The sequence below is a fragment of the Hyperoodon ampullatus genome (assembly GCF_949752795.1).
Source record: "Hyperoodon ampullatus genome assembly, chromosome: 5".
NCBI classification, from domain to species: domain Eukaryota; kingdom Metazoa; phylum Chordata; class Mammalia; order Artiodactyla; family Ziphiidae; genus Hyperoodon; species Hyperoodon ampullatus.
Genome location: NC_136918.1, coordinates 120,613,249 through 120,619,248, shown reverse-complemented (window position 1 = coordinate 120,619,248; position 6,000 = coordinate 120,613,249).

Genomic DNA, 6,000 nt, shown 5'->3' with positions numbered 1-6,000 from the left:
GACACAGATCTAAACTAGAAAATGGCTCAGGAGGAAGGGGAAATTCTAAAATTTTCTGCCCATGTTATCAATAATATCCAAGAGGAAAGAAAAGGAGAAAATGCATAGGAAACCAAAGAGACTGCACAAGGTGCTGCCTGATGGATCAGCTACAAATAGAAAAGACATCAGCTGTAACCCTCAACAATGGTGGAGGAAAGGCTGTCAGGGTGAGCTGATACTTCTCAAGCAGCTGTTTAGCTAAGTCCAGAGAAAGTGTTTAGATCCCTGCTCAGCTGCAGATGGAGACAGACAGCAAAATCTTCAAAATTTCATTTTGTGTTCCTACTTTGCCCCAAGCAAACTTAAATAAGAAAATACAAAACAAACCTCACAGAGGGGTGGGGTGGGATGATGGGGGTTAAAGAAAAAGAAGGAATGGTAACTTTGAGGGGATTCATATCTCAGATCGTAGAGTCACTTATATATTGAGAGTGTATTGTCAATCATCTTTGAGGAAATATTTAAAATAAGAGAAGTTTAAAGAATTTGAAAATGAGATATATCCTAATTTTGAGAGAAGGAAGAAAGTGGGTTCTGAAAATTACAGACTTGAGCTCTTTCACGATTTTAAAACAGATTATTAAAAAGCTTGTCAGCTCTTAGCGATGGAAGAGAGGAAAACTTTGAGCTAGTTTAGGTATGCCAAGGACATGAACGTCAAGCTCCTTGTTTTCTTTTATGATAGATGGGGAGATGCTATAGAAGTTACAACTAATGATTTTAGCAAGGCATTTGACAAACTAACGATATTCTTATGAATAAGATTTTTTTTAAGTTTTTCTATTAGGTCAATTCAGAGTTAGTTGACTAATTTTTTTCAGACGTGATTAATGGAGTGAAGCCTCTGGGGCTTTCCTGGTGATTTTCATTAATTCAACAAATATTTATTGAACATTTCACCATGTGCCAGGAACTGCAGTTGGTAGTGGGAAACCAATGGTGAATAAATCAAAGTCCCTCATCTCAAGGGACTTGGTAGAGAGAGACAGATAATAGACAAGTAAACGATTATATTCTGTTTCAGGTACTGGTGAGAAAAAGAAAAAAAAAAAAAGGTTAAAGGGAAAAAAGAGTAAGGAGGGATTTCTTCTAAAGGCTGTTTAGAGAGGCTGATAGGATATGGTTATAACAGATCTTTAGTTCAGAGACCTGAACAGATGGAATGAGCTGTTCAGTTATCAGGGGAAGAATATTCCAGGTAGTAGGACAGCAAGTATATGAGCCCTGAGATGGAAGCATGCTTGGCCAAGAGGCCCTCTGATAGGCAGAATGACGGTCCCCCTAAGATGTCATGTGATTAATTCCCAGAACCTGTGAATTTGCTATATTATATTAAGGCAAAGGGACTTTGCAGATGGAATTAAAGTTCCAGACCTTAAAATAGATTCTCCTGGATTATCCAGGTGGGTCCCATCTAATCACATGAGCCCTTAAGGCAGAGAACTTTCTCTGGCAGCAAGAGAGATTTGGCAGAAAAGGAAATCAGAAAAATTCCAAGTGTGAGAATAATACCACACACTGTTGCTGGCTCTGAGATGTGCGGTCCCCTGAGCAAGGACCAGAGAGAGGCCTTGGGGAGCTAACAGCAGCCCTTAGCTGACAGCCAGGGAGGAAACAGGGGCCTCAGTCCTATAAACATAAAGCGTGAGATTCTGCCAACAACCAGAAAAACCAGCTGAACCAAATGACTTCTGACCAGCAGAATTATGAAATAATAAATCTGTATTGCTTTAGCTGCTAAATTTGTGGCAATTTGTGGCCTTTTGTTATGGCAGCAATAGAATACTAATAGACCATGACAATGGATTGAAATGAGGGGGGAGTGTAATAGGAGATGAAAGGGTGGATTGGAAGAAGGTGAACAAGGGAGGGCAACTCCTATGGGGCCTTGCGGACCATTGTAAGGCCTTTATCTTTTACTGTGGGTGAAATGGGGAGTCAGTGGGGGATTGGGGCAGGCATAACGTAATCAAACTTACATTGTAAAAGGATCTCTTTGAACTATGCTGTATAAGAATCCAGTTAGATGGATGTTGCAATAGTTCACACAACTGTATAAACTTGGGGAAACTGTAAGAGAGAGAGGATGTCAGGTTCTGGGTACATTAGGCTGAACTATATAAAACTGCCATTTGAGTGGGTCAAAAAGAGTAGAAAATCAAAGGATGAGTCAAGAGGATTTGCTCATAGGTGGCCTATGGCATGCTTGGAAGAGAGGAGTCATTGTTGATCCCTAAACCATCTTGAGCCAAGGGTAGAAAAGTGGTGCTGAGATAACAAACAATGCAGGAGGAGCAAGTCTAGAGGGAGATCGGGGACTAGGGGCAGAGAAGGGTTCATCTCGGGACTTATTATGTACGAAATGCCAATCACACTCCAAGTGGAGATGTTCATTAAGCTGTTAGATACACAAGTCTAGAGTTCAGAGGATTGTCTGGAACTGGAACTGTTAATTAGGGACTCTCACATCAATGGTGTTCAAAGCCTTAAGATGATGAGTTCAAATACCATGGAAAAGAGTGTAAAGAGAGAAGAATGGTACCTCCTGGCTTACCCCTTTCTGAAAATCTCTCCTAGATCGTATTTTTTTTTCTCTGATTTGTAAACACAAATAAATGAATAATCCCACAAACCAAAATATTTTAAAAATATTTAGTTATGTATTTAATGAATTACCTGCCTTAAAAAAAATAAAACTGGGGACTTCTCTGGTGGTGCAGTGGTTAAGGATCCGCCTGACAATGCAGGGGACACGGGTTCGAGCCCTGGTCTGGGAGGATCCCACATGCTGCGGAGCAACCAAGCCTGTGATCCACAACTACTGAGCCTGAGCTCTAAAGCCCGTGAGCCACAACTACTGAGCCCATGTGCCACAACTACTGAAGCCTGCGCACCTAGAGCCCGTGCTCTGCAACAAGAGAAGCCACCAGCCCCCACTCACGGCAACTAGAGAAAGCCTGTGTGTAGCAACCAAGACGCAACGCAGCCAAAAATAAAAAGATAAATAAATTAATAATAATAATAACAATAATAATAAAATTGAATAAAATCTGTACCATCACAGAAAATCCAAAATAAAGAGTCATCACTTAATTTTAGTTAGGTCTTCCAAATTAAACACAGATCATAGAGCTGAAATAGTCCAGTGAAATCAGCATAAGCTGCACAATCATATCAAAAGACTAGTAAATTATATTACTTTGTGGCTCTGAGACATTTTAACATCCTAGAATTATATATGTTTCTATATAACATTTATGCTAAATATCTGGCAAGGAGTATTATATTTCAATTCATTTTGATACCTCAACGCTATGAGAATTCAGTATTTACATGTCTGCAATTAAAAACAAAAACAAAACAAAACAGAAAATTACTAACCCAGCAACTTTGTTCTACTCTTTGTTTTCTTCTACACATACTGTCCCCATTGTGTGTCAGTGGTTGCTCATGATATGGGTCATAGCTAGCTTATTACTCTCACCAACTTTCCTTCTGGGAAAAAAAAAAAGTATTTGTGACCACTTTAGGCTAGTATAAAAACATTAAAACACTTAAAAATAAAACCCAACTCTGTCATAAATCTTTCTCTCTGTATCATGACTCTCTCATTTTCTGTCTTATTCTCTCTCTCAGAGATAAAGGTTTTATTTATACATGTACGTTACATAAATATCTATCTCTATGTATTACAAATATACATCTAAATATATATCTGTATATATACATATATGTCATATATATATATATATAACTTTTTGTATCACAAAGAGTTGCTGAAATCTTCCTACAAGATAGAAAAATTCTTGACCTGATGCAATTATCTAAAGTACCTAAAATACTCCTATAAACACAATTACAGGGCCTCCCTGGTGGCGCAGTGGTTGAGAGTCCGCCTGCTGATGCAGGGGATACGGGTTCGTGCCCCGGTCTGGGAGGATCCCATATGCCGCGGAGCGGCTGGGCCCGTGAGCCATGGCCGCTGAGCCTGCGCATCCAGAGCCTGTGCTCCGCAACGGGAGAGGCCACAACAGTGAGAGGCCCGCGTACCGCAAAAAAAAAAAAAAAAAAAAAAAAAAAAAAAAAAAAAAAAAAACACAATTACAAAATATTTTCTCCAACTACATCACAAAATATTAATGTACTAACTTTAGTTCCATGTTTTGAGCCTCTCCTGGGCTGGGTGTGGGGTGGGAATATGCTCTTTATTTCATCTATTGGATCATCTGCTGACAAAGCAGACTTTTTAAAGCTTACCCATAATCGCCCTAATTAAGCCATCAAGTGTCAGGACTTGCTGTGTGAATTTGATTAACTCTAGCCATCACTGTGGTGCAACTGATGTTGCCGCATCAAGGGACTGACTCTGCCTTGGGAGCAATTTCCTTATGCTTATGGCATCTCCCCCTCCACCTTCCTGTACTGAAAAAGTATTAAGGAAGGTTTGTGATGCTTCCCTCCAGGTCTGTGAAACTTCCTTTTAGCTGGGAGCCCAATCACATCCAAAACCTTTTCTATGCCTATATTACTATTGCCTTTATACCTTTCTGTGGCACTTAATTTATCAATATAATACAACTTGTAATATGTAAGGTAGATTGTTCATGTCTCTAACTTCCACTAGATAGTGAGCAACTTATTTGTTCATCTTTTGATCCTCCCTAATGGACACACTGTCCCCAATACTCTAGCACAAATATTTGATATCATTAAGCAGAAGAAGCCACCTGAAGACCAACATCCAATCTTCCCTCCCCACCCCCCGTCCCCAACCATCCCCATCACCACACAACTGACTGAAAAGAGCAAAGAAAAATAGAAACAAGGGGAGCTGTTTTCTTATTGAAAGCATGCTTTACAGTGTTCACTAAGGGATTTATCTTTTTAAACCTACTTATCACATGCCTTTGAGGAAATGCTATTGAATGAAGGTCATTGTGATGGTTAATCTTATGTGTCAACTTGGTTAGACTATGGTGCCCAGTTGTTTGGTCAAACACTAGTCTAGATGATGCTGTGATTGGTATTTTGTAGACGTGATTAACATTTACAATCAATGGAGTTTAAAGGAGATTACCCTCAATAATGTAGGTGGGCTTCAACAAGTTGAAGGCCTTCAGAGCAAAAAACAAGGTTTTCCAGAGTAGAAGGAATACCATTCCTTCCTCAACACCTTAACATAAAAATCACCCCTATGGATTCGGGACTCAAGACTACAACTTTAACTCTTGTGTAAGTTTCCAGCCTGCTGCCTGCCCTACAAATTTCAGACTTGCCAGCTTCCACAATTGCATGAGCCAATTCCTTAAAATAAATCTCTGTATCCATATATGTATCCGGAGAACGCTAACACAGTTGTGTTTCTAAGCAGTTCTTTTACAATATTTCTGAATGTTTTGCTAAATGAATATATCTATATTCTTACTTTTGTTATACTGAATAAGGGTAGGAGTTTATATACTACTTATTAATGGAAGTCTGGTTCTCTGTTGGTATGAAGAACAAGAGAGTATTGTCAAAGGAACCCAACAACAATGGCACCTCTTCCGGCAAGCATGGAAATCTTACACCAGAGGTTTCCAGTATGAAGCTCTATTTGAGTCCAGAGTGTGCAGCCTACCTAAGCGCTATAACCTATACATTTGCCTAAGCTAGTTCATATGAACTGACAAATCCTAACCAATTTCCAATAAAGAAACTGAGAAGTTTAATCAAAACATTTTCTTCCAAAAAAGATGAGCTATAGTTGGGGGGGGGGGGCAGGGAGGAGGGTTTTAAGAGTTAATGCAACTCAAAATAAGAGGTTGGTTCGCCCAGTTTCCATTGCCTCATTCATCAGGAGAGTTTATGCTGCGACTCTTGGAAGTCAGTTTTATTGCATGATGTAATGGAGAAAATAATGAAGATTACAAATTTTCTTTATGCTTATGTTTTTTTAAACCACTGCCAGTTTGTGGA